We start from the raw sequence: 24556 nt of genomic DNA, 5'->3' as shown, positions 1-24556 counted from the left end.
CGAGGTTCTCTGCTGCTGAGACACATCATCGCTGAAGTGCTAGCCAGTTCTGGGGGGGGGAGCAGACCTCTCCGGGGAACCTTCAGCTTATTCTTAAGCGGCTGAACAGAATAAGATGTGACAAGCTGGCTTGTGGAGGTTGAACCTTACTCTCGATTTCCATTAAATGAATGTGTGGAATCAATACCCCACTGAACATTTGTCATGGGAACACCCAGAGGCCCCTGGGTGGCTTGATATCTTTCAGACCAATTCTCAGACAGGAATGCAGCATGGCTATTTTCTGAAATAGTTTCAACATCATTTATGTAATGTCGATGCATCTGGAAGTGAAAATGCTAAGAGTTTCATTTCGCTAAAAATGGAATTTTTTTTTTTTTTTTTTTTTTTTTTACTTTAACCTTTAACTTTAGATCACAATTAGTGACCTTTTCGCCAGGGTGTTAAGAGTATCAACGTGTGTATATTCATTGACACATTGAGCCAGTATCTACTGAGAGAACTGTGTAGGCTGTTAGGAAAAAATGCAGAGAGATGGTCAGTGACTCTCAGGAGCTCACAGTTGAGACAGGAAAACATTACATGGCAGGACAAATACGGTCTGTGTGGGAGCATGTCACAGCATAGGTGATGGCTGAGCTAGATCTTAAAGGAAGAGTAACATTTGAACGACTGAGAAGGGCATTCCCAACTGAGGCACCGGCATAATAAATAGGGAGGAATTTTGCCTTATGAATTTCCAAGATTTCAGTGGATTTTATGACACGAACATAAGCATCATGATCATGAAGTTAATAGTAAGTTCAGATAAAAATTGTCTAAGTAAAGGGGCACCTTGGTGGCTCAGTTGGTTGAGCATCTAACTCTTGGTTTCAACGCAGGTCATGGTCCCAGGGTTGTGGGATTGAGTTCCACGTTGGGCTCTCCGTGGAACATGGAGCTTGATTAAGACTCTCTCTTTCTCCCTCTGCCCCCTCCCCTGCTTGCTCTCTCTCTCTCTCAAATTAAAAAAAAAAATTATCTAAGTAAATAGAGACTTTTTTTTGTTGCTCAGTTTGTTTTACCTTTCCATCCTAATTATGTTGCAAAGAACAACTTATCTGCATTATGTTAAAGTGCTCAGTGGTGATGACCGATGAATGGAAGTATAACTCAGTTTAAAAGCAGATTACTATTCTAGTGGTAAAACAATTAGAAGTTAAGAATTTAGCATTTTTATAATATTTTCCCTCTGTGACTCTTGTACATTTCAAATGATGGTTAAGCCCCAATTAGAAATCTATCTTGCTGTGGGTTGTATCATTTGTCACAGTGATAAAGATGAACTGAGAATAGAAATCTCAAAATGCAATAATGATAGTACCTTATATCTCAAAGAACATTCAGTATACAAAATACTTTAATATTCATTATTTACATTTGGCCAATATGCAAGAGAATATTCTGGTAGCATTTGTAAACAATTCATCCTCACATTATTTTTTTTTCCAAAAAACTGTTGCAAAAAACTGCCTTGCCTGTTTTCCCCTCTTCTGCATAGTCTATTTCATTAAATTTCAGCAATTCTAAATCACAACGACACATGAAATGTGTTTGCTATGAAATCAAATGTTTTATGGCATATTCGTCAAGCAAATACATAATATAATTTATAAAATCACATTACTCTGTCCAGTAATTAAAAGAAAAGGATGAATCTCTATCTTGGTTTTTGCTCTGGGTTTTGTTTTTTTTTTTTTTTAAGCGAAAGAAATCATTTACAGTAAGCAATTCTAATTATTTCAGCTAAACGTTTATAGCATTTGAATGATAATATTTGTTTCTATCATTTAGATTTTATAGATGGGTTTTGTACAGAGAGACTTCTTTTCTGTTGATGCTTTTGTAACTTACACATACATGGCCGATTACTAAAACAATAATTTGTCCTTCAGCGATAGTAAGACTCTTCCTTTTCCTTAGCTTGCTAGATGCAAATTTTAGCCACTTTTATGGTCTTGCCGAGATGCTAATGCTAATTAATGTTTTAATAGGACAAAACGTTGGCCAATAAAACTATTAAATTTTGAAGCATGGATTGTAAATTCAACTTGGTTGCCCTAATGATGATGTTGATAGTGATAATGATTATGCAATTAATATTTATAGAGTGCTTCTAGAATGCTGAGCTCTGTGCTAAACTTTTTACTTACTCCATTCACTTGCCCCAACTGCTCAGTTACAGGAGTGTGTCCCTATGTCCACTTTACAGATGAAGTGATAACCATTGTGTCTCACGGCATTGAATAATAATTAAAATATACTATATTAATAATGTATTTCAGGGGTGCCTGGGTGGCTCAGTCAGTTAAGCATCCAACTTCGGCTCAGATCACGATCTCATGAGTCATGATCTGATTTGCAAGTTCGAGCCCCACGTCAGGCTCTGTGCTGACAGCTCAGAGCCTGGAGTCTGCTTGAGATTCTGACTCTACCTCTCTTGGCCCCTCCCCTGTTCATGCTCTGTCTCTCTCTATCTCTCAAAAATAAATAAACCTTAAAATAATAATGATAATAATAATAATAATATATTTCAAATATTCAACTCTGAAGCTTTACACATATGAAATTTGTACACATATATAATAGATATGTGTGTATATGTGTGTGTGTGTGTGTGTGTGTGTGTGTATGTGTGTGTTCATTCAACAAATATTGATTTATAGACTGTGTGTTATAGGCTGCTGTGCTAATCTCTGGAGATGGTTGATGAGGTAACACCCCTCCCTTACCTTTAAGGGACTTTCAGTGTATTGGGAGAAGTGGGCTCATTTAAGATACAAGTACAAGGAAATGTGACCATTGCCTTGATAGGGAAAGGTCCAGGGTGTTGCAGAAAAATGGGGAAAGAGGGCACCGGCTTCCCAAAGTATTAGAGAGGTCTTCACAGAAAGGAGTCCTGGCTCTGAGACCTGAAGAATGAGTTTAGAAAGATGATGTGCAGAGGGGACAGATGGGACCAGGGTGTGGACAGGAGCCAGGAGCAAGGCAGGGCTGGTCAGGTCAGGAGGCCACAAGGATTCAGAAGTGCTGAGTGGCCAGGGTGACTGGAGGTGTGACACAGCTGGCCGGGGAGGATCACGAGGAGCCTGGCACGCTGTCCAATGGAAGGCCTGCCTTGAAATGCCATCAGCAGATTAATTCAGCAAACGCTATTAAGGGATGTTCTTCTTCTCTCCCTTCCTCCTTCCTTTTCTCATTTATTCATTCAGCAGATTTCTACTGAGTGTCTATAATGTGCCAAGCATGTGTTGAATACAGAGGATAAAAGGATAGACAAGAGTGTACACAGTTTTCCTTTCCTAGAGCTTACTAGTAGGTAGGAGAAACAAGCGATAATCAACAAATCTAGAAAAAAAGAAGTAAAATTATAAAGGTGACATATAGGAGCACGTGGGTGACTCAGTTGGAGTTGAGCTCGACTCGTGATTTCGGCTCAGGTCACGATCTCATGGTTCGTGGGTTCAAGCTCTGTGCTGACATCGCGGAGCCTGCTTAGGATTTTCTCTCGCTCCTTCTCTCTCTGCCCCTCTCCTGCTCACACACACTCTCTCTCTCCTTCTCTCAAAATAAATAAAATAAACTTAAAAAAACCCAGCTGACTGGTATATAAAGGGACAGTGCTTCTGTCAAAGCGTGTGGTAGGAGGTAGTGACCTGGCCATGGAGGCCAGAAAGGCTTCTCCGCGAGGAGGAGGGCTGAGCTGAGATCTGAAGGGGAAAAGAATACAAGGTGATCTGAAGAGGGTGACTCGGAGAAAAGAGATCATGTGCAAAGGCCCTGAGGCCTAGGAGAGCAAAGTGCTTTTAGAGAATTAAAAGTAGGCTGGAAAAGCTGGAGTGCAGGCTGGAACACGAGGACTGGACCATACTGGGCCACACTAAGAATCCGGCTCAGTGGAAAGCCACTGCCTTGCTTTAGGCAGGAGAATGGGCTGCAGGGTGGGTGGCAGGAGTAGGGGCAGGGAGACCAGTGCAATAGTCCCGATGAGCTGTGCTGGTTGGTGGCCTAGAACAGCGATGGTGGTATAGGGGAGAGGCAGGAGGGTATGTGCTGATGGTGGAATCCATGACTGGGTAGTTGCTTGTGGGGCATCATTTGGGAGAGGAAGATGTAGCCCATTGCTGAGCTAAGACAATAGGAGAGGGTAGAATCTGTTGCTTGGATTTCCAGAAAACAGGCTGGGGGGAGTGGACATCACAAGAAATGGAGGTTTGAAGTTGGTCTTGAAGAATGAGTTGGCATTTTCTAGTCGGCAAATGGCCTTTGCTAAGCAAAGGTAGCGGCATGCACGAAGCACAGAGGCATAACCAGAATAGTGCAAATAAAACCTGTGTGTATATATACACATGTCCGAAAGGGAAATTCACGTAGGACCCATAAATAACTTTGCTGCTTTCTTGATATGCTCCAATCTATTCTGTGTTGCAATGATTTTAAAACTTGTAGTAGAGGGGCGCCTGGGTGGCGCAGTCGGTTAAGCGTCCGACTTCAGCCAGGTCACGATCTCGCGGTCCGTGAGTTCGAGCCCCGCGTCAGGCTCTGGGCTGATGGCTCAGAGCCTGGAGCCTGTTTCCGATTCTGTGTCTCCCTCTCTCTCTGCCCCTCCCCCGTTCATGCTCTGTCTCTCTCTGTCCCAAAAATAAATAAACGTTGAAAAAAAAAAATTAAAAAAAAAATAAATAAAACTTGTAGTAGATAGAATCTGTAAGTAGCTAAAAATGTTTTAAGTATTTTTTTAAACCAACCCATAGGCATATTATAATGTATAGAAATTTCTCTCTTTACTTCCATGACTTGAAGATTGTTTTTGTTTTTGAGAGAGAGAGAGAGCATGAATGCGGGAGGGGCAGAGAGAGAGGGAGACACAGAATCCCAAGCAGGCTCCAGGCTCCGGGCTGTCGGCACAGAGCCCAACGCGGGGCTGGAACTCACAGACCATGAGATCATGACCTGAGTTGCAGTCGGACGCTTAACCGACTGAGCCACCCAGGCGCCCCGTCTTCCATGTCTTAAATTAGGGATTCACATATGGCTCTTGATTTTATTAATCTGAGATTTTAATTAATCTGAGACAGCTTTTATTAATCTGTCTTCTTTCCAATAAAATGTAGCCAGTTTAGGGAGGACTTTGGATTTTAGGTTTTTCCTTTGTGGTTCGGCATCTGGATTTGGGATTAGATGGCATTTTTAATTTACCGAAATAACTATACATTTGCTCTTGATTGAAATAGGAACATGTTGATTTCAATTTATCTTGGGAGTTAGAATGGATGGGGCAGCCACGTCCGAGAAGAGTTAGTGATGCTGAGACCTACATAACATACCAGCTCTGGGGAAAATAGGGTGATGATTTGATATTCAATTTTTTTGTGATAAACACAGGAATGTTGATAGCAAGATCAGTTTTGGAGATACGGTATAGCACTGTAATCATAAGCATGGCTTCTGTGAACACTAGTGGCTTAAATCCTAGCTGTAATATCTACTAGCTGTAGAAACCGTCAGGTTTCTTGTCAATAACAGAGATGATAATGATTGGTGGCCACTTGGAAGGGTGCCATAGAGTGGGGTAGTGTGCATAACGCCAAGAACTTGGGGAGTGTTCAATGAATGTTAGCGATGACTTTGAATTTTATCACCACTACCGTGCGGCCCCTGAATCATCAACAGAGAGACACTTCTCCTTGCAAAAGTGGAAGTCAGGCTCTTATGGTGAAAACAGGTACTGAATTCGCTTCACTTTGTGTCTGGAAGGAATCTTAGGGAACCATCCAATTCAGTCATGGTTCTGACATTTTCTGGAGAACTATTTTTTTGTTTTTTAATTTCTCTGAAGTTTTGGAATCATTAGTCAGGGAAGGAAGGGAAGGAGCCACATCATCTTGATGGTGACATCCCCGAGGTTAGAAGATGGGGTGCTGGGTGACAACCCCTGGCCGGAATCCTCTCATCCCTGGAGATGCGGACCTACTATGGGTCTGCTTGCTGAGTTTTTGACATTTTGCCATAAGAGGTGTGTGTGGGGGACGGGGGGAGAGATTGTGCACCTGTGTTTCTCTTTTCTGTGACTTCATCTGATGTGAATGAAGGACACAGAGAGCTGCCTAACTCAGTGGGAAATTGTGTTTGTAATTACAGGTCTAGGCATTTTCCAGTGACTTTCTCTACTGCCACTGTTGCTACTCAGGCAGAATCTGCGCAGAAAGATCTGCTGGGAAAGAACTGACTGCTTATGTTTCTCCATTGTGATGAAAGCACATGTTACAGGTAAAACCTCCACAGTCCATCCCCCGTAATAACTATCGCTTAATTGTCAGGCCCCCAAGATGGTGGCGGGGAGGTCTGGCTGTCTGTTCTCAGGGACACGGAAACACACCATGTAAATGTAAAATCCCTGTAGATTCACATAGTCACCACCTGTTGACTCTTTCTGTGTCTTACAAAAACGGAACCCTCGCTCTTTTGTGGGAGAGAAAACGGCTTCTAATTATTTTGAGATCACTGATTAGGATGGATGGTAAGGCACTGGTAAGAAAGAGGTATTTCTGATGATGGTGTGCATAAATTCAGCTAGAGAGACTACCATTGGATGGTAGTCAGGAACACTACAGTATGTGCTGTTACCTAACCTTTCTGTTCCTCTTAAAAGTGGAATAATGCACGTCTTTTCATACCAACAGATATATATCTACAGCACGATTTTTAGCGTTTATATAGTATTATAATCTTATATCGTGTACCGTTGAATACATATCCTAAAATATATCTAATTGGTCACCGGACATTTAGGGTTTATGGTTTTCTTTTTCGGCTCTTATGCGACCAAGAATGTTCTTATAGCTTTATATTCGTTGCCATTCCTAGTGGCTTCCTTAGGATACTCCCTTACCAGTAAATTTCAGAGCTTAGAAGTGTTCCAAGTATTAAGACCTTTTGATACGTGTTGCCAAATGACTTTCCAATAAAATCATACCAGTTTATATTTCCAGAGGCAGCATATGAAAGTACCTGTTTCCATACAACTTTGCCAGTGCTGAAAATGTTGAAAACAGAGAGTCTTGCCAAATGATGATGAGAAATGGTATTTCCATGTGTTGTTATTTTTTTTTTTTTTGTAGGGAGGCATTGATTTGTAAATTTGTAAGTCATACTATTTTGAAGAACTTTTCTCCCGTGGACAGCAGCATGTTTAAAACGTACCGGTTTTTGACAGTTGAGAAATAATGCTTAAATCAAGACGACATGGAAGGGTCGTACGGAATTTTAAGTTTTCCTCTTCTCTTTGGCCAAGTAGTTTTCAACAGCCATGATATCGCTGGAGAACAATACTGTTTCAATGGGAAACTTCTTTTTTCCATTCTTGAGAAAAACTAATGAATGGTCCACATTAAACATGGATCAGAAATTAGACTCAAATTAAATACATACACATGTCCAACATTGGGAGCATGACTGAATATAATTATGCTAGCTCCATATGATTCAGAGGTTGTAGATCATGGTAGAAAAGACCGTATGTAGGCTCCGGACTGCTTGGGTTCATAGTCCAGCTTTGCTATTTTGTTGAGGCGTAACGTTGAGCAAGTTACCTTACATCTCGAGTGTCTAAGGTTATAAAATGTAGATAGCGATAGCACCCATGCCAGAGGGTGGTGTTGCAACAAAATATATGTGAAATGTTGAAAATGGTTAAAAATCCTGTTTCAAGGGGCTTCTGGGTGGCTCAGTCGGCTAAGTATCTGACTCTTGATTTCGGCTCAGGTCATGATCTCACGGTTCATGAGATTGAGCCCAGGTCGGCTCTGTGCTGACAGCACGGAGCCTACTTGGGATTCTCTCTCTTCCTCTCTCTCTGCCCCTCCCCAACTCATGCTCTCTCTCTCTCTCTCAAAATAAAAACGTAAACTTAAAAAAGCCTGTTAGAAAACAATATTTAATGATAGCAGAAAATGGTCATGGTAGAAGTAAAAAGAAAGCAAAATATGACACTTAACCAATAGTGTCATCCAGGCTTGTAAAATTATTGTTTTTCTTCCTCTTTCTTTTCATCCTTCTCTGATATCCTCCCTGCCCCCAAAAAACTTTAGTATATTTCTGAATGGCCTTAATTTGAATTAATGGGGTAATCCCAGTCTCGGAGGAACTGACCGAAAGCTGTAAGCCAGAGACCCGTTTACCACGGAGCTGTGACATCCATCCGTGTCACCTGGCCAGTGGGACCCTTGGAACAGCCCTTGCATATGAGAAAGAATGAAATCTGGCCATTTGCAGCAACGTGGTTGGAACTGGAGGGTATTATGCTAAGCGAAAGAAGTCAGGTAGAGAAAGACATACCGTATGTTTTCATTCATATGTGGATCCTGAGAAACTTAACAGAAGACCATGGGGGAGGGAAAGGGGGAAAAAAAGTTAGAGAGGGAGGGAGGCAAACCATAAGAGACTCATAAGGTCCGAGAACAAACTGAGGGTTGATAGGGAGTGGGGGAGAGGGGGAAATGGGTGATGGGCGTTGAGGAGGGCACCTGTTGGGAGGAGCACTGGGTGCTGTAGGGAAACCAATCTGACAATAAATTATACTTAAAAAAAAAAAGGAACAGCCCTTGCGTGAGACCAGAACCTTCTCCCAGCTGCTTGTTGCCTTGCTTCTGAGCTACAGCGAGCACCTCGCCTCCGGCAGGCTTCCTGGCCCCTTTGAGCTGCACACGGAGAGTCTCCAACTGTCTGGCTCTGTGCACAACCTCCCAGCCTCATCTATTTCCCCCTTTAAATAAGCTTCCTTTCCCTAATTCAATGAAAGAGGGGGTAGAATGAGAGACCACCAGCTCTCAGGAAACCTATGCTTCATCCCGCATAAACACAGGAGGGAAAACCGTTCAGTTGTGAGACCCCTCCATCCTTGAGGTGCATCAGACGGTTGAAACATAGAAGTAAAAAGAGGCCAAGGATTATTTGGCGTTAAGGAGACAGACGCCAGGCAACTTGACTGGCTTCGGCGAATGCGTTTCACCGCCTATCCTTGCGGCTCCTGTGTGTACAGACGTCACCTTTGCTTTGGCCCACGTGGGCAGTCTTAATTTGAGCAGCTCTGTCGTTTTCAATAGAAGGAGGACCATCTGAATTCCGAATTAAGACAGTCTAGCTTAAGAAGTCCTCTTTAATGGCTCACAAATTCTCCTCCCATAAATGATGATAAGAGTGAAGAAGAGAGTTAAACTTGCATTTATACACAGACATATGGCATCTCGACAAAATTAGGAAGTTCGCAAAGGGAGAGAGGACAACAATTGTGTCGGTAAATATAGGTCAGGAAAAGAATTCATAATGTCCTGCCAGACTCCAGGGAGGCGCTTCATGAGTGTAGGTAGGACGGCTGCACGTTCACGGTGGTGAGAACGGCAATTAGGTAAACATATGGAGCGTTTGGTATTTGGACAGCGCTCCCGTTCCTCCTAAACTACAGAATCAACAGGGACTCAAACAGAGAGGAGGAAACAGTTCTTCTGCCGGTGTGCACAAGTGCAGGCCTGTTGATGGCCAAGGGCTTACCAGAATGGCTGTCTCTAGGGAGGCAGACGAGCGGGGGGATGTTTAACCACATGTAACTGTGCCATAGCCTCGCCCCTGTGGTCCCGCCATTTTTGATGGTCTCCATAACCACACCATGTTTGCAATCACGTAGAAAACCTATCTGCAAGGCCAGGCCAAATCGCCATTGCAAACTCCATCCGTACAGTCCCCCCAGGGCCTGTGGGGTGCCTCAGGGCTCTGCCAGCGCGGGGCGACGGCACAGTGTTTGAATCGCAAGAAACCGAGACGATGTCTTTGACTTCTAACCCCATTCAGTCGTGTATCACTCATGACTAATTCATGTATCACTCATTGCTAATTTATTCATTAGCAAATACCTCTTAGGGGAGGGCTGGTATGAACGAGTAAGGTTCTAAGCTTTGGGGACATGGAATGGAAGAGACAAGCCATGAGGCCTGCCCGAAGGGAGTTCACATTTCTAAGGGAGGATCAGTCGAGAGCATCATAACCTAGTTTGAGTGAACACAGAGCTGAACTGGGCCATTCTCAAAGAAAGCGTAGAGTGCATCTGAAATGAGAGAAACCAGTGGAGAAAGACCCATCGATCCGGAAGGCAGAAAGAACCAGAAAGCAGTCAGCAACTGGCAGTGAGGTTGTGGTTATGGACAGTGGGGCCAGATTGGGAAGGAAGATGGTGAGGAGAGGAGGCAGCTCTAGAACCCTGCTTGAGTGCCCACGGTCAGGGCCAGCGAAATTCAGGCAACGATTGACCCCTTAGGGTAGGTAGTCTAAATAGCGCCCGCTAGTGGCAGACCATGTTGTAAGCAATTGTGAAACGAATGTGCCTTAGTCTGTGACTGTATAAACCTGTCAGATGGCAGAGTGGCTGGCTCCTGCTATATGGCGGAACTTTCTTTGTTCAGCCACCACCCCAAGGAAGAATGGTTGCCTTACCCGCACCTGCTTACCTTACTCTAACTTTGACTAACCACCTCCTTTTTCTGGCCGTATCCACCATAATTCATGTCACAGGGTGAGACTGAGTATATAATGAACTCTACCTTCTGCGCACAAGCATAATTAACTTCACGTTATTAACTTTAAACAGATTTAAGTTCCACGTCAGTTGTCCCACCTTGGCCTCCCCAGGACTTGGTGCTCTTCCCCTCTGCTTGTTTGTGGGATTATGGTTCTTTTTACCTTCTTCCCTCCATTCGTGGGTGCTTTTGTGGTCTCTTAAGAAATAAAATCCACTCAGAGATTTCTTTTGTCTTCTTTGGCCCGCAACGTGGCTTTGGTAATGGCTACATTTCTAGCTTTGGGTTGACTCTCGTGGGGCGGGGGGGAGGCTTTTTCTCTATTTTGTCTTTCCCTGGTCAACTGCTGTCTTCTGGGGCTCTACCTTACACTTTACCTCAAAGCTTTTTCTTTCTCTGACAAGCCCAATTCAATTGTTTATCCCACGCCCCAACCCAACCCACCCAGCCACCCCACACAGGCATATACTGTGCATTCTGGGTTTCGTAATGCACATTTCCATGGTTAAGAAAACCCTATTGATAGTCATTAAATATTTACAATAGAGATCTCCTCAACACTTATCTTTCAGCATAAATATGTTCTTCCCTTTTCCACTCCAGTTCCTGAAAAAAAAAGCCTCCATAATTCATAGCCAGTTTGGGGGAAGGTATTATTTTGAAACACTTAATGATGTGTTTCATGGCAAAATGAAAAACGTAGAGACAAAGACTCAAGAGTACATAGTGTTTTAGATGTAGGCATAGCTTTTCAAAACGATTTTGGAGTATATTAGAGTTTCTGAAACAAGTTACCAGACTTCTGTATAAAGCTCTTTATTCTTTGAAAGCCTTATAAATAATGTGATTTACTGTGTCAGTGTGCAATCACATAGTTCTTTTACCTCATGAAGTAAGGTAGAATATTGTGTCATCTGACGGAGTAAAACACGTTAGAAAATGGTTGACACCAAAGCCCGCCACGTTGTCTTTTGGGACCCTCAGGTGAAATGCTGCAGGATTCCCTCCCCTCTGATACACGATGCTGCTCTCCATATTGTTGGCAAACTGTTATGTCCCACGTGTAAGCAATGAATAGTAGAAATCTCAAAGTGTCAGTATTCTGGGGTACTTTTCAGAGTACTGTCTGTTTTTTTTCCTCTTAGAGTTTATCAAATGAGATGAAGCATTTAGATATGTTTTCTAAATTCTAGAATGTTCACTATCACAGCTTCTGATGTTGCAGGATTTGGAGGTGGAAGGAGGCATGAAGATTCCCCTAGTCCCCTTTCCTCCCTGACTCAAGACCCCCTCCAAATCCTAATGCCTTTCATTTTGCCCGTGTCCAAACAGTGAACCATTGACTATTGAAAGAACCATTATGATTGTAAGATTTGGAAATTATAGAGCTTCTTGGGAGTGATGTACTTTTTTGTTTGAGTTAGTAATAAACAACAGACTCATGCCCCTATGTACCAAGCAGTATCTAGAAAGGTCATCTCTTTAGATTAAATGAGCAATGTATCAATGACATTTATTTAGGTTTTCATAAATGTTTCAGTAAAATTTGGGAAGGTAGTTTTTATGACTTGGCAACTATATGTGGTCCCTCCTGTTTTCTCTTCAAAAAGACTCTGTCTTCTCTCTCCCCCATTTTTCTTTTCTTTAAAGTGAGGACAGCACGTCCCTGTGAAGATTATATACATACAAACCTTTCCACATTTCCTGGCCCGGAACTATTTACTGCTACTATTTCTACTCTGTTTCTCCCTCTGTTTTACACTCTGGGTTCTTGCTGGTAGAGATCAACTTTGATCCTGAGTCTCTGAAACAAATAAATGTTAACCAAACAGAATAAGAAATTTAGTGCTGATATCCCAAGCTTTAGAAACCGGGGCTGTCTTTGGTCCCACGGGCAGAGATGTGATCCTCCGAGTGTGTCTGTGGATGAACCTAAGTCCAGTTAGAACGTCCTTGGCCTTGGGACCGGGAGGACTTTGAACCAAGTACCCACTTACTCTGTGCCTCCCAGTTTTATATCTGTAACGTGAATGGGTTACTCTTTGAGGCTTCTTCCTCCCTTCTAAAAATGATCATCTTACATTCCAGATGTTTTAAGGCTTTGAAGACCCTGTAGAAAAGAACCTGTAAGTCATTGTCTATATCTTTTATGTCTTAGTGCACTTGAATATGTGCCTCAAGTGTTTTCTGGTGTGTTCCCCCCTCCTTGCTCAGGGGGAGCTGATAACCTGCTCCTCCACTCATGACGGCAAGACAGAATAAAACCAAGCACCCCCTTTCCTACACAAAGGCACCCCCCCACATGCTTAACCCCTTAAGCTAGTGTTCAGACGGCACAGCGGGACATCACTTACCGCTGAAATACAGCCATCTCTGGAATGAAATTTGGCAGCTGAGTAATAGTCAGGCTGCGGCACTTATATGACAGTTTGGGGAAGGGAGTGAGACAGAAATAGCAGATTCCAAAATAATCCAATTAAAACAGCAGGAAAGTGGAGTTGGGTGGCAAGAAGGGAGGGGTGGTACGCCCGGAATCCGAGCGTCTCTGCGGTCGAGACAGCGCGGACCGTAGCACCGGAAGCGCTGTGCTGACCTCAGTGAAGAATTTCCTACACGCACACCGAAGAGGGGTCTTGTCCGGTGTCCCATTAAGCTGTCGTGTCGGGATTTTCTGGCTCTCTTTTCCTAGTGGTCTAATTATCAGGCTGTGTTGGCACGTAAATAGATCTGTCTGCTTAGAACTACTTTTGCCTCCCGTGTAGGATTATATCATGTTCAGTATTTATGACATCAGAACGAACTATGCTGAGAAGCCCTTCCGTTAAGGCACGTTTTGAATGGCTCAGGAAGGGTCAACTGGCAGGACCAGACAACCCTTCTGTTTAGTTCAAGGGTCTTTAGAACAACAGTGGCCGGGAAGGAAAATTCAAGAAATGTGCATGATACACAAAGGCAGGTGAATAAAAATGTAGAGCTCTTTAGATTTTCTGGGGTGGAAGTAACCTTTCTGAGAACTATTAGAGTAAGAACATGGGAGTAGCAGTGGTCAAATTGAAAAATACTGGGCAGTGTGTGCAAGGATAATAATGATTTAAAAAGCAAAGGTTTGTCAACCCAGAAATAATCAGATCATTAGATAATAGGACCTCAGATCTCTCAAAAGGGAGGTTCCGGGGGTAAAGGAAGCAGGTGCTAAAGGAACGTGGGCATTTTAATTTAACCAGAAAAGAGAGACCTTTAAAAAGAAATATAGGGGCTACGCAATGATGCTTTGTGGGTTCAAGGCCCGTGTCGGGCTCCATGCTGCTGGTGCGGAGCCTGCTTGGGATCTTTGCTCTCTCCTCTCTCTGCCCCTTACCCACGCGTGCTTTCTCTCTCTCAAAGTAAATAAACTTTATAAAAAATTAAAAAAAGAAAAAGAAAAATAGGACTTAAAGGATTAGTTTCATTTCGAAACAGATACAGTCTTTAGGCAATGAGCAGAGTATATAAAAATGGAACCAATGAATTCAAGGACAATTAAATAAAATTCATGCCTTGGGGAAAAAAAAGGAGGTTTTGCATCAGAAATTCTGGTTTTGAAATTCAGTTGTGCAACTTATTAACTCTGTGACCACAGGGAAATCACTTAAAATCAGAGGGATTTTTTTTTTTTTTTTTTTTTGGTAATCTATGAAATGGAGATAATTGTATCTAACGGGGTATGGTCAAGATCAAGTGAGGTGGTGCATAGAAAATGTTTTGTGGAAAAAAAAAAAAGAAAAGAAAAAAAAGAAAATGTTTTGTGAACTCTGAAGCCCTCCCCGTGCTATGACAGTAAATGTGCTCTGTGCTGACAGTGTGGAGAAGGCTCCGGGGGCCTGATCCCCTGGGAAAATAACCCTCGAGAGCCAGTCACGGACAGGCAGATTTTATTGTGTAAAAATTTAAATATATTCATGAATTATATTTTCTGCTCCTCATTTTTCTGGCCCAGAAATTCTTCTGTGTCTATGGGATTTTTCCAAGAATTTTCCAGTGAGTTCCGTAAGAGAGCCATCCACTCTCCACTGGGCTTTTCCACCGCGTGATTGTACAGTAAATGTTTTCTCTGAGGAAACCTCGAATGACAGAGTAAAGAGAAAGAATTCTGGGCACCTGGGTGGCTCAGTCGGTTGAGCGTCCGACTTCGGCTCAGGTCGTGATCTCACTGTTCGTGAGTTCGAGCCCCGCGTCGGGCTCCGTGCTGACAGCTCAGAGCCTGGAGCCTGCTTCCGATTCTGTGTCTCCCTCTCTCTCCGTCCTCCCCCACTCATACTCTGTCTCTCTCTCAAAAATAAATGAAGGTTACCAAAAAAAAAAAAAAAAATTAAAAAAAAAATAGTCCCCATTGCGGGAGGTCCAGGTAGAGACGGGAATGGGGTCGGTGGGCTAACTACAAGAGGAAGATAAGTAGGACGCTGAAGGATGAAGGCTCGAAACGGAGAAGGTTAGGCTGGGTAAATCCCTGCAGAGTGTGGGCTGACGTGCCGAACTTTCCTTTATGCCGCCAGCAGCCCATCTGTCTTCATTGGTTTCTGTGTCTTCATCACAGACTCCATGAAGTGTCTACTTGGCTTTCCTTTTCTTTTTCTTTTTTCTTTTTTTTATTTTAGCCTTTTATCTTAATCCCCTCCCAAAGGTAACAGAAGGAAGACCACTAGGACCTGGATGCTCTGTGTGTGTGACATGCGTGGCAGGCAGGGGAGCAAGCTCGATTTCTGAGTGGATGTGAGCGCGGGGATCCGTCTGTGTGCATCCGAGCATATTTGTGTGTGCATCCGTGAACATGCGTGCATTTGTGGGGATAGCCACAGACACAACACACGTGCGCCTCTGTTCTGTACATCCTAACACGGAGAGGACACGTTGACGATAATGAGAAAGGGTGACGGGAAACCGTGAGAGTAAAATGCCTTCCGGCAGCCTTTACTGTTGCAACCCAAGTGCACGATGCAACTAACATTGGGTGTGCGGGGAGAGTCTTTGCCTGTTCATCATTTAGAACAATAGTAGGAGTCACCTATTAACAGGTTGAAGTGTCAGTAAGTGTCGAAAGATACAAATTCTCTATTGTTGGCAGCTCTTGGAATACCGGCCGGGTATTTTCGTATTGTAGCCCTGCTGGCTTGGAGTTCAAAATGCTTTGGATGAAGAATGTTACAGAGTGTGCTCTCTGCGGCAGAAAACGTGCCCTGATTGTTTGTTTATTATTCCCGAGGACATTCGCAGGTCTGAACTATCACACGCAGAAAAGAAGCGCTTTGTTCGGGAAATACAGGAGGAGCGGCACAAGAAAATCGAATTAAGTGAAGAAACTTCGGGAGCCCATCTTTGATCGATGGTGCTTCTTACGTATTCTTCATGATTCCCTGTGAAGGCATAAAAACTATGAAATTGGATTTGGAAACTGGATTAAGACAAATGGCTCCTCAGACTTTTTTACTTTAGCTCTTTCCAATTTTCCTAGGAAAGCACATAGTCGCTATATAAAGAGTCTGTGTTTACTACATTAAATCTTCCTAAAAAGCGTGCCCTTGAGGCTTGATTTTAAGAATTAGTCTAGAAGATGCAGGGGCAGCCTACACCTGCTAACTGTGTTACAGTATTTGTCTTTAGATATTTTATGTGCACACTTGCTTTTATAGAGTGAGCAGAATACTGCTTTTCTTCTTCTTTTTTTCTTTTTTTTAATGCTTATTTTTGAGAGAGAGCGAGCATGCGAGCGAGTGAGCCGGGGGTGGGGGTGGGAAGAGAGAGAGGGAGACACAGAAGCAGAAGCTGGCTCCAGGCTCTGAGCTGTCACCACAGAGCCCGACGCGGGGCTCGAACTCACGAACCGTGAGATCGTGACCCGAGCTGAGGTCGGATGTTTAACTGACTGAGCCACCCAGACACGCCCCTTGAATACTGTTTTTTTTTTAAAGTTTTTTCTGCCTGTCTCTCACCGTCGACTTCTTTCTCCAGGTAGAGTTTACCATATTCCCATTTGAGCTATTGCTTTACTCCTCCAAATACTTTTTATCAGGGACTCGTAGGTGTTCACCTACGAGTGAGGGACTCGTAGGTGCTCACCTACGAGTGAGGGACTCGTAGGTGCTCACTCGTGTGAACACCTACGAGTCCCTGTTCACTAGACTGTAAACCGCTTGAGAGAAGAAATTGTTTTATTTGTTGTAGCTCTAGCACAGAAGGCAAGGCCCTGAACATTACTTGTCGAATGAATGAATGAGTCAGTCACTCAATCAGTCAGTCACTGAATCTGACACCTACCTAGCATTGTCTTAGACCCAAGGGAATGTGAAAGAAGTATAAGACATGGCCAAATCTGCTCTGATGTCGTGTAAAAATCTGGCTGAGGGTTAGGACAGCCTGAGTGAGGAAATCATATTGGATTACAACCCCAAAGAAGAACCCATGAGTCCATAGTGATATCAATAAATAATTGAATGAATAAATAAATGAGGCAAAAGAATTCTCCTTACAAAAGAATTCAAGTTAATAAATAAATACATGAGAGGCATCATTAGAACTCCTCGCAGTAAATGCCACAGGAAAGTTCCATGGATGGATGCTAGGATTGGTGGGCAAAAGATTAAGCAGAAACGGGATACTTGTAGCATTTTAAAGTATCTCCCTCCAAAACATTTAGTAATTACAAAAAGGAATAGGTCTCTCTACCTGGAGAATCCTCACAGACATGCCTCCACTGAGCGATCAGGGTTAGCATTACCAGCAAACCATATTTGACATTGTATGCCCCTTCACAGGAAATGCTGAGAAGGCCCCCCCGCCTCAGGCGACTGCCGTGGTGTTCTTCCCAGTCATGTGTAATCCCACTGTCCTCAAGAGAAAATATCCAACCCAGTCGAAGGACATTCTAGAAAACAGCTGACGAGTACTCTCCGGAAGTGTCATGGTCTTAACGATAAGGAAGGGTTGAGGAGCTGTACAGGTGAAAGGAGACCCAAGAGACAGGATGTGTCCATGTCATGTGAAAGCCTAGATTGGTTCCTGAGACACAAAAAGGACATGAGTGGAAAACTGGTGACATCGTCATAAATTCTGTGATTTGGTTGGTAGTGTTGACCACGTTTAATATCCTATGATTATGTAAGACTTGAACATAAAGGAACGCCTAGTGTTAGGGACAAGGCAAGTGTGTACTATTTTTGCAACTGTCTATAAATCTAAATTTATCTTTGTGAAAATCTAGCTGAGGACACAACACCAATCCGCAAGAAGCAATTGCGGAACAATAGGTGACAGCGTGCAACTGAGAATCCGTGGTGGGGGGGGGGCACGTGAGGGTCATTGAGCGCTGAGAAGAAGGGGGCATGGCTGGGGGCACAGGGGTCAGCACAGGTTTCATAGGAGAAGCGCCTTGAGAGGAGGTGTAGAGATGACGGGGGGAGGGGGGACACACAGGGATGGGTCCAGGAGCAGGGAGAGCAGGGACACAGGCTCGAGGGAGGGACGCAGGCGACCTGGGTGGGGTAGGTGGAGAGGCTGGCCGAGGGATGTGGGTGTCATTGCTGGAGAGCAGCAGGAAAGAAAGCTGGGCCCCTGTGGGGAAGACAGAGCAGAGGGTCATGAAGATGTGACAGACGGGGAGGTGACACAGAGTTCCAAGTTCTTGCTCCAGAAAGTGCCGCCATGAGACGGTACACATGGGAAACCGGTGACAGGGTATCCAGGTGGCTGGGATTTGGGAAAGAGGAGGCCAGGTGAGTTAGGAGTTAGAAATAGGTAATGAGACCTTGCAGATGACGACGCCCTGGAGCCGCCACCCAGAGATGGTCACCTCCACTGTAGTTTCCACCATCGCCATGGCTGGGGAGCCTATGGGCGGCGTCTCCTTCGAGCTGTTTGTAGACAAAGCAAGGGGAGAAAGGATTTGGGTATAAAGGTTCCTGCCTTCACAGGATTATTCTGGGATTTACGTGCCGGGGAGGTGACGTCACACGCCATAATGGCACTGGCAGCAAATCCGCCTCTGGGGAGAAACTTGATGATGAGAATCTCATGCCGAAGCACACGGGTCCTGGCATCTCGTCCGCGGCAAATGCTGGACCCAACACAAACGGTTCCCAGTTTTTCGTGTGCGCTGCCAAGACTGAGTGGTTGGATGGTAAGCGTGTGGTCTTTGGCAAGGTGAGGGAGGGCAGGAATCTTGTGGAAGGCTGTGGAAGGCTTTGGGTCCAGGGACGGCAAGACCAGCAAGAAGGTCACCATTGCTGACTGAACAGATCTAAAAAGTCTAACTTGTGTTTTATCTTAACCACCCGACCGTTTCTTCTGCGGCTCAGGAGAGCACCCCCTCACCCCCACCTGCTCGAAATATCCTGTAATCTTTGTGCTCTCGTGCATATAATTCAGCAGGTTTCGTGTTTTTTCCTTACTCCCCTCCACATCTAGCTGGATTGCAGAGTTAAGTGTATGACAATGAAGTGAAAAAATAGCAGCAACAAAGAAATACGTCGTGAGAAGCAATTCGTCCGAGGCCTGGAGTGGGAGGGGTGGGGAATCAGAAGAGGAGCAGGCATCGTATCTAAAAGCATGTCAAGAGGTAGACTCATAGAACGTCGTGATGGGTGGATGTGGGGCACAAGGGGGGAGAAGTCACAAAGATGATTCCCGGGTCAAGCTCACAGGACAGGTGCCGCTGGTGTCCGTAATTGAAATAATTCATTCAGCAGATATTTCAGTGCCTACGTTGAGGCATTCTGTATTCTAGGTAAAGGAGGATGAAGAAGAGTGTAAATGCAATGTGTCCCTATGAAACACAAGCGGGAAAGCCCATGGCTTGAGCTGAACTGAATGACTTCACAGATGACCGGCTCAGACCCACATATGGTGCCGTGGGGGGGGGGGTCTCTGTCCTCCAGTTAAAAAGAAGGGAGGGGATTGCTGTCTTCCTAGCAGCAGCCGTGAATGGCGTTAGGATATTTTTCAAGTTGGCGCTTTTCTGTGCTTAATAAAGATGTCAAGCCTACTGTTCAGACTCTACTCACCAAAAAAGTCTCTCTAGTAAATCACCATTCTACTTAGGAAAAGCTCACACGTACTCTTTTAACTCTGCCAAGATAGAGATCCCTGGGTCCCAGCGGTCCCAAATACGAAAGCTAAAATACCGTAAAAGCACAATGAACTTGACGGAAGAAAAAATGGAAAGTTAAGTTTGTGTGCTGAAGTTTCGAGCTCCTGCTCTTCAGGCACTATGTCTTGGGGACTTGTTTTATATACTGGTGCCCATTGAGCAGACCCTTAATGTTCTCCTGGACGGGTTTGGCTATGTTATTCTTCTCTTGGGCTTGTCCCTTCTCCGTGTTTCTTGGGACGGGGTTTCTGTATCCTTTATTCCTTTGTGTTCATCAGAGACTTCACAAATTTCCACCCATACCTCAAAAATGACTATACAAAAATGTCCATTGCTCTCACAGTTGACATTTCAGTTATGTTTCTTAAAAACTGAGCACTGACCCCCTTTTTGGTATCTATCAGTGATCAGGTTAAATAGACATTTTACTGAGAATAGGAAACTAAAGAGAAAGTTAACCCCTTTTACGGTTAACTGTAAATGGAGGTCACTTGTATCCTGGCAAGCGTGGAATTGAGGTGGTTCTGATTCGGGTCCAGAACGAAGCATCCCGTGTCACCTTTGCAGCACATTAACTTAAGCTGCAGGTATCTTCTGAATGGCGAGAACGCTCCGTGAAACGTGAATGGCCTACGCTGTATTTAAGACATGGTTTAAATGGCAATGTGTCTCTTCATACGAATAGACATCTTGTGTGTAAGGTAAGAAGGAGTTCGTCTTTTATAGAGTCGACCCTGGTAGTGGCAGAGCACTCTGCGAGGTGACCACGAGGTCCCCTCTGTGGGCCCGTTGTGGAAGCCTATACGTGCAAACTAGGAGGATAAAGGGCCTTTTTATGTTCTTTGTGTCGACTTCAGTATTGTTTTCATAGGGAACATAGTTCTAAATTGTAATTGCAGCTCTGAATTGAATTGCGTTAAATTGTAATGGTTCTATAGGAAGGTTCCATGTACAGGTGCTTACCCTGCCCCGTGAGTCTTTCCACAGCGCCATATAATACAGGCCAGTCTGCACCAGCCCCTTCTCAGAGCGCCTGGTGCAATTGAGTAGAGTGCATTTCCTACGGTGGGGGTCCAGTTGTCCTTTGGTGGCAGAAGTGGGAGTCATATGCTGAGCTCAGGGAACCATTCCGGACTTATTCTCGAAAGTTGTGAGGCGAAGGCAGACAGAGCCTCAGCCCAGTGACCCCGCAGCAGAACCCCTGAGGCATTGAGAAACTTACCGGACTATCCTTTGTCACAGAGTTTTTAGGCGCGTGTTATGCAGATTAGTTCTTTTATTTTTTTTTTTAATTTTTTTTTTTTAACGTTTATTTATTTTTGAGACAGAGAGAGACTCTTTTATTTTTTAGGACGCCCCACGGGAAGCACGGGAAGCACGTGGTCATGTAATCTAGTGGACCTTTTACAAATGCAACAGAGAGACGAGGGTGGAAAGTGCCAGATAATTGCTGTGGAAGAAACAAGCATAGAAAGCCAAGTTTTAGGAATGAACAAAATCTGTTTAAGGTTAGATCTGAATTTAGAGTTTGTGCCGTCCCCTGTGGCATTGAATAATGAAATAAGGGGGAGACCTAACAGAGCAAGAGGTGGGTGTGGTTACACATTCCTTCCTTTCTTCACTGTCTCCACTATTATCTCCCCTTTCGCATTAAAAGTAAGTTAAATGAATGAGAATGAAGCCAGCAAGCTGTTTTAACAACTTTCAAGTGCTGTCACTTGTGTGAATTTTGTCATGACAACAACATGATCCTGGTTTTCTTGCCCAGTACACATGCTTTTGCGACCCTAACCTACTCATGAAATCTGCAAATAATGGGAAAAAGACTTCCTAGGAAAGAGAAAAATGGCTGATAAAAAAAAAAATCCTGCTCTTGGCTCTGTGGGTGAGGCCCTGAGATGCCCAGAGTCTGGTTGGCTGAGCAGGGCACTTAAAGTAGGCTTAATGATGTAACTAGTTTACTTACCCAGTTCCCCAAGTAGATTCGATGGAAGGAGAGGGGTTTCTCATGTTTTAAATATATCAACCACAGTGAAGGAAGTAGAAAACTGGAAGCATTAAAACAGCTCAGCAGTGTGGGGCCATTCATTTTAGAGAGACACCATCTGCGTAGATTTTTCAGGGTAGGTCGACATAAAGGACCTTTCCCTGAGATGCAGCAAAGCAGAGAGGACACAGAGAGCAAGAATGTGGCATTCCAACACCCCAGCTTGTCAGAGTTCACTTCCGGTGTTCACAGGTGGGGGTGGAGACATCCACCTGGCGATGATCCCCAGACCCAGGGTCTTTCCATCTTATGGCTCAGCCGTTCCCTAAAGTCAGTGGGAGACCAGAAGGTTCCTCTGCAGCCAGTTTGACCAACAGTTGTGGGGGAAGTGAGGCAGTGAAAGATCTCGCTGGAGGCTTGTTACGCTCTCGTTCATGTTCCCTTGGCCAGATTTAGTCAGGTGGGCACACCTAACCGCGGGGAATGCCGGGAAATGCCAACCTAAATGCTTGGGAGGTCAGGGAAGTGTGTGGAACACTTACCAGCCTCTGCCACAGCTGGGTACCTTCTCGAGCCTGATGTCAGCCTTTACATCCGGTCCAGCCGTGCCCTGGGGGCATACCTGCATTGAGTACCCGGTATTTCCAGGACACCCCACCCCTGTCCTGGGAAAATCGGGGGCCTGCTGAGTCGGTGTGTCAGGACCCTTTTTTTTTACATATGTTTTTAATGTTTACTTATTTTTGAGGAAGAGAGAGAGAGACAGAGTGTGAGGGGGGAGGGACAGAGAGAGAGGGAGACACAGAATCGGAAGCAGGCTCCAGGCAATGAGCTGTCAGCACAGAGCCCGATGCAGGGCTCGAACTCGTGAACCATGTGTGAGATCATGACCTGAGCCCAAGTTGGATGGACGCTTAACCCACTGAGCCACCCAGGTGCCCCAGGACCCTTTATCCTTCACACCATCTTCCTCTGAACACACATTCCCTGATGTCATCTTCAGCGGCGGAGGGGGGGGGGCGGAAAGAGCAAGTAATCATGAGTGGCCCCACATGGAAAGACGATGAAGCTTCTAAACACGGCCACTAGAGGATGGCATCCTCACCACCATCCTGGGCTTTATCTGTGCCGATTGGTGAGGAAACCGCTTCTACCAAAGTTCTTCGAACTGCACCATCTGGGAGCCGAGTCCTATTAACATAACTAAATTCCAAAGGAATTCCTGAAATCATCTCAGTCCTTCCAAATGTCCCAGTGTCTGTGTTCTGTCCTCAGGGCTGTGTTGTAGCCCCATTCTGCTCTCCGGAGCTTGTATCTCCCACCAAACTCTGAAACAGGTGTTTACTGAACTGAACTATTGGTAAGCTTTTGATGTCACATGAGAAAAAACAAGAAGGGGAGTTTGGGGAAGGGGGGTGGGGGTTAACTATATAAAATTATTTCGGTGCTCTATTACATAGGTTGGGATGAAGTATTTAGATGAGGGGTTGGGGCAAAGTTGGGGGGTGGGAGGAAGTCTATACAGAGAGGAAGGCAGGGGCACCTGGGTCACTCAGTCAGTTAAGCGTCCGACTTTGGCTCAGGTCATGATCTCACGGTTCACGGGTTCGAGCCCCACATCGGACTCTGTGCTGACAGCTCGGAGCCTGGATCCTGCTTTGGATTCTGTGTCTCCCTCTCTCTCTGCCCCTCCCCAGCTCACACTCTGTGTGTGTGTCTCTCTCTCTCTCTCTCAAAAATGAACATTAAAAGCATGCATGCATGCATGCATGCATAAATAAATAAATAAATAAATAAATAAATAAGAGAGGCAGGCAGATGCCAGAAAAACTTAGGAAGTTCCAGGTCAAGAAGAAGAAATGTCCTGTACCTCCTGTTCCCTGCCCGCCACAGGAACAGCTTGCTTGAGAGCCGTCAGTACCGAAATTTGTCTGCATCACGGGCTTAATAGCTCTTGTTTGCCTTCCTACAAAACCGAGCACTATTTATAAACGTTGCTTCTCTGAGAAAACGAGTTTGGGGTTCCAACCAACTGACTTACAAATGAACTTTCTGTACACAGCTCATTCATAAATTGAGGACTGCTTGTACTGGGCTGGTAACCCAGAGATAACATTTATCTGTGCTTTATCAGTACGGGCTTGTCAAGCTAACTTATGTTTACTCTTCTCTGCATTCGTTTTCATGATAGCCTTGCTCTTAAAATTTAATACTGTATGTTTGGAGAAACATTTCCTTGGGAGGTGCCTCAACTATTCTTGTGAATTGGAATGGTGATTTCATTTTATCTACCAATTTATCTTTAGTAGGATTCATGGCTATGAAAATCCTTTGTGCAGGGAGTCTGTAAATTGTAGAAAAATTGAGAACGATTTAAAGGAAGTAGGGGAAAGAAAGAATTCTTTTCTTGTATTACCCCGGGTTGTCAGATATCTTGCAATGTAATTACTGTGTTGGTTTGTAAAGGTTAAAGAACGCTGAAGTTTATAATTCCCTTTTGCGTATGTGTTCCACGCATACAGGGGAAAAATCTGACACATCAAAACAACATGCCTTAACGTAAAAGTAAAAGTTCTGAGCATTTTATGGTTTGTCGACACATAGACATACATAATTCGTGGATTTTTATATTTGCTTTTACAAATACCCGATGAGTCAGTTATTTGTTCATGGAGCCAATTTGCAGATTACAAACTTTGTCTATTGCAAATCTGTTTGTAGGTGTAATGCATGCACAGAGCTGTTCTTGGTGGCATCATATTGTAACGCAAAAAGGTAAAAACCCTGGTCTTAGAGATGCTCCTTCTTAGGAAGCGTACAACCCATATCCAAGTAAAAAATTCT

General features: G+C 44.3%; 1 protein-coding gene and 1 pseudogene across 11 annotated transcripts in view; both read left to right on the top strand.

The window, feature by feature from the left end:
• ATXN1 (ataxin 1) overlaps nucleotides 1–24556 on the top strand; it is a 412814-nt gene that overhangs the window by 156050 nt on the left and 232208 nt on the right. For all 11 annotated transcript variants that reach the window (XR_006966045.1, XR_006966044.1, XR_006966046.1 and 8 more), the window contains one exon: nucleotides 6181–6309. The gene's annotated coding sequence lies outside the window, so the exon portion shown is untranslated. The remainder of the gene's footprint in view (nucleotides 1–6180; nucleotides 6310–24556) is intronic.
• LOC124527982 (peptidyl-prolyl cis-trans isomerase A-like) lies at nucleotides 18009–22470 on the top strand (annotated as a pseudogene).

Source organism: Lynx rufus, unplaced genomic scaffold, assembly GCF_022079265.1.
Source record: "Lynx rufus isolate CCGP_SWC_20201006 ecotype Redwood Valley unplaced genomic scaffold, mLynRuf1.p SCAF_6, whole genome shotgun sequence".
Lineage (NCBI taxonomy): Eukaryota > Metazoa > Chordata > Mammalia > Carnivora > Felidae > Lynx > Lynx rufus.
This window is presented reverse-complemented; position numbering and strand designations above follow the sequence as displayed.